Source organism: Mus pahari, chromosome 16 (assembly GCF_900095145.1).
Source record: "Mus pahari chromosome 16, PAHARI_EIJ_v1.1, whole genome shotgun sequence".
NCBI lineage: Eukaryota > Metazoa > Chordata > Mammalia > Rodentia > Muridae > Mus > Mus pahari.
In genome coordinates, this window is record NC_034605.1 from 7,440,043 (window position 1) to 7,445,146 (window position 5,104).

The following is a 5,104-nucleotide window of genomic DNA, read 5'->3' on the forward strand; positions in this document are numbered from 1 at the left end:
AAAAATGGTTAAGACAGTAAACTTTAAGGTGTGCGGTTTGTAACTATTCTGGTTATATTTTGGTTGCTGTGACAAAATATCCTGACCAAAAGCTACTTAGGAGAGAAAAAGGCTTATTTCAGTACACAATTCTAGGTTGCATTCTATCATTGTGGGGAAATCAAGGCAGGAACTTGATTTCAAACAGCTCGTCACAATACATACACAATCATGTTGATCACTTGTTTGTGCTAAGCAAAATAAGCTAATGTCTTCACTCATACATTACAGGACCCCTGCCTCGAGACCCATGGTGGGTCAGATCTTTCCACATCGATTAACTTAATTAAAACAGTCCCCCATAGACTTGTCCACAGACCCAATGTAGACAATTCTACTCCCAGGTGATTCTACGTTAGATTAAGTTGGCAGTTATACTAACCATCACAGTGCCACAGTAAAAATAAGGGGGAAAAAAAAGAAAAGAAAAAGAAATGCTTAGTAACAGAAAAGAGATGGCACAACAGTAAAAACTGTGAACAAACCTTACTTACAAACAGTCACGCTAAAATTAAATCAATTATTGGTTGAATTTAACTATAAGAAAACATTATTTGCATGGAAAAATAACTAAAGTATTAAAATTTCTGCTGTGTATATTTTACCATGAGTTAAAATAAAAAAAAAAAAAAAAAAAAAAACTGTGAGTCTTTTACTTCCTGACCAAAATCCTCAGAGGCCAAGCAAAATCAGGAATGAAGATAAGACAGCTAGGCACGGTGGGAGGAGAACCTTGACGGTGGGCTGTTTCTGAAGCCCGAGGAATCCTAGCTAGGCATTGCTAGAAGCACCCAGACCCTCTCTTCTCTCACTAGACGATGGCATGTGACCAAAAACTGCATCCATTCCTGGGATGTTGGTGACTCAGGTTTTTAACCTGGTCCAGCAGTTGTGAGCAGTTGTCCAGGCTGTCTGTGAGAGAAGGCCCCTGAACTCTTCAAGTCTTTAAGACAATATTGCAAAGTTCCTTGAGAGACAGGGCTAAATGGAAATGCCCACATGACTTACAGAACAACATCCTTACAGAACCTTTGGATCCTAAAGAGAAATGTCTAGCTCCCCTAAGGGCAGCTTGTCTTGCCTAAGGATGCCCATTGTATCTCAAACTTCAATGTACCTGTTACAGTCTGAAGGGCACCACCACTGGGCTGACACACTTCAGGAAGGCAAAGCTTCTCACTGGTCTATGTTGGTGATGTGAACAAGACACTGTCTCTGGGACCATCATTTTAGCACCGGAGACCTCAGAACCCTGTGACCGGCTTCACGCGTAATGATGTCTAACCTTGGATGGAAAACACCTTCAAAATCATCAAACTGGAGTAGTATTCATATAAGTGTTTCAACCAGTTTTGTATCTTCCCTCCTCTTCCTTTTCTTTATCTTTCACCTTCTGACCTCTTCCTTTCCCTCCCCCTCACCCTCTCCCCTCCTCCCTTTTCTGAAAGCTAGATGATCTCCAAGTCCGTGTGTGTATCCACGCAAAATCTATAGATGCTTCTACCTTCAAAGCTACTCCTCGGGTCAGACTACAGCTCTCTCCTGCTTTCCACTCTAATATTTCGAGTCCTAACTTAGCGGGGCTCTGTTCCCACCCGTAACCGGCGGACGGTAATGTGTGAGACAGTGCTTTGTTTGAGTTTGGAAGACACTGTGGCAGTGCTGGCGACGTCAGGCTGCAGACTGAAATGGGCACCTGAGAAATGGAACTGGAGAACGTGTTCCGAGATGCTGCTCTGCATTACAAGTCAGACTGATAGTCTTCCGTTCTCAGTTACCAACAAAGCCGAGCTTATATCTGATGGCTAAACAATACATATTCATTGTTTAAAAAAAAATAATGCCTCGAAAACACAGACGATTAGAAAGAATTTGTTTCGTTTTCGGATTTTTAAAAATCTCTTTTAGGCACCTTTTGTGGGCAGTGGAGAGGAAAACTTTCCAGTAGAGATCTGTTTCCCGATGCTCTGTGAGAAACAAACACCTTGCCTGACAGTGGGAATGCATATACTAGGGGAGCAGCTACAGAAGTGTTTGGAAGTGAGACCCAGGCCTGGAAATGTAACACTTGCTTGCCATGAAAGTCCCTGGGCTCTGTTCCTGATGACCAATAAATGCGTAAAAGGAGGCGAGACTCAGGACATTTAGCCTAAATCAAGTGAGACAAAGATTTGGATCCTAATAGACCAACATTACTGGGTTTTCTGTTTCTCAAAGTAAACTGGAGCCTGTCTCTCATGACCCTGATAACAGAGAAGAAAATTATGTTTATGAGAACATTCAATGAGAAATAAGCAACCTGCTTCCTTTTGGTTTTTGGTTTTTGGTTTTGGGTTTTTTTTTTTTTTTTTTTTTTTTTTTTTTTTTTTTTTTTTTTTTTTTTTTTGGTTTTTCGAGACAGGGTTTCTCTGTATAGCCCTGGCTGTCCTGGAACTCACTTTGTAGACCAGGCTGGCCTCAAACTCAGAAATCCACCTGCCTCTGCCTCCTGAGTGCTGGGATTAAAGGTGTGCGCCACCATGCCCGGCTTGCAACCTGCTTTTTATTCCTACCAGAGCAGTGTCCAACCTGGGAAAGCCATCTAACATATTGAAAGCATCTTCAGGTGTAAGATGGACATGCTGGTAACTGTGCCTCAGCCGTGGCTTGCAGCAATGAGCCAACGTAAGGAGAGAGAGCTAATGTGTATCAAGTACTGAAGGGAAAAAAATGATGCTCACCAATCAGCACACATTCAGCCTACGTAATTTCCATCCAGGGCCACTGAATGCACAACACAACAATGTGTCACCCAAGGTTTGTGGGTAATTAATGTACTGGTCATAGTCTACGTTTCTGCAAGTCTTGGTGATAACCCAGGAATGATCAACTCATGCCTGGGTGGCCTTCATTACCATTACTGTTGTTGTTGTTATTGTTGAGTTGGCTCCTGTTATCACGATCTTGCCTCTTGGGAAGTCGAGGCGTGGGAGGCACCCGCAGTGTGCTTTGTGAGTACACAGGGGAAACTCACTGTGTTCTTATCTTTCGGCTCTGCTGAGAGTGAAGGGTGTGGCCACCTGCACCATATGCCAGGAAGGGTTTGAAGGTGCCTCTGAAGGGATGGGGACGAATATGTCTCTGTCATACAGTTCCGAAGAAGATACTTTATCCCCCCCCCGCCACATTGTCCCAAAGGATACCGCTTGCCATCAGCAGAAACTCGGATCCAGTGACAGCCTGAGCAGACCCTTTGTCTACTGATGAGTCAAGAAGAAAGCAGTACACAGGATACACTCTAACTGGGGCACAGGAGGGAAAGCATAACCAGGAGAACTGTATCCCACCTCTTGTGCCTAACCTGGGGGGGGGGTCCATCTTATTGATCTCATAACTTTCTACTGTATAAATGGAGACAATCGGCCTTGGTCTCAGCTTTGTCCTTTGATGTATTTAGGAAGCCCTGTTTCTTCTGTGTAAAGCTGACAGCTCCTGATTGACTATTCTTGCGTGGCTGTGACTCAGTCTCTTTTCTAGAAAATTCATAAAGCAGTCAAGCCAGAGCTTCCTATGTGACCAGTCATACACAGAAAGTATCCAACTAGGGACTTGGAGGCTTGGGTTTCTGTTGTGGCCTCCCAAAGTAGAAATTCTTCAGCTAACCCATACCACAAGACCCAGCGGGTCTCGTGCCACAGCTGTGAAGAGGGCTAAGCGGCTTCCATACACAGTCACTTCCAAGAAGCTGGAAGCTTAACCTCAAGAGAAAAGACATCTTCCATCACCTCACCCTTTGTAAGAGAGAACTGAAGGGACTGGGGAGTTGGCTGCGTAGATAAAGCAGTTGTGGGCAAGGACAAGAACCTGAGATCTGATCCCAGGACCCATGGAGAAGCAGGTGGGGGCAGGTACCTAGACTGACAGCTCTGTGGTTAAGAGCACTGTCTACTCTTGCAAAGGACCTAGGATTCGTTCCCAGAACCCACACGGTGGCTTACACCCATCTGGAACTCCACTTCCAGAGTATCAGACAGCTTTGGCCCTTCTTTGGTCAGCAGGCATGCATGTGGTACACATATACATACATGCAAAAAAAAAACCCACCCATGCACATAACATTGTATATACATATATAAGTTATAAAATATATTAAATTACATATATATCCATATCAATATGTGTGTGTGTGTGTGTGTATAAATTAAAGCTGGGTAGGAGTGGTGGCCCACCCACTATCACAGTCCTAAGGATCCAGAAAAGGAAATGCCCTAGTGTAACTGGCTAGCCAGTCTAGGCAAGGCAATGAGCTCCTGGTTTGGAGAGAGACACTGTTTCCATGAATAAAAGTAAAGGTCCAAGCAAGACCACTTAGTGGGCAAACACACTTGCCATGTCAGTCTGGCACGCTGAACTTGGTGAAGGAGGCAATGACCCCACTAAGTTGAATTCTGACTTCCAAATGTGTCAACTAACATTTTTGCCAGGCAATCTTCTCACCTGTAAAATAGAGTTTAGGCTAACAAACGATTTGGACCATGTCTGCTTTTGCTGCTCATTTATGCAAATAAAGTTTTATTAGAACACTGTCATGCTTTGAGAGGACTCGCCCAGCACCCGACTCAGACAGATCCAGATATCCACAGCCAAACAGTGAAAGGAGCTCGAGAACTCTTATGGAAGAATAGGAAGAAGGATGGTGGGGCCCCAAAGGGGATAGGAACTCCACAGGAAAACAAACAGCATCAATTAACCTGGACCCTTGGAGCTCTCAGAGTCTAAGCCACCAACCAAAGAACATCCATGGGCTGAACCTAGACCTCCCTTTTGCATTTAGCAGATGTGCAGCTTGACTTTCATGTGGGTACCGAACAAATGAAACAGGCACTGTCCCAAGAGCTGTTGCCTGTACATGGGATATGGTTTTCTAGCTGAGTTATCTTGTCTGGCCTCAGTGGGAGAGGATGCATCCAGCCTCGAAGAGACTTGATGTGCCGGGTTGGAGGGTATACCCAGGAGGTCCTCATCTGCTCAAAGGAGAAGGGGACAGGGGAACGGAAAGAAAGATTGTGGTATGGGGTGATGGGGA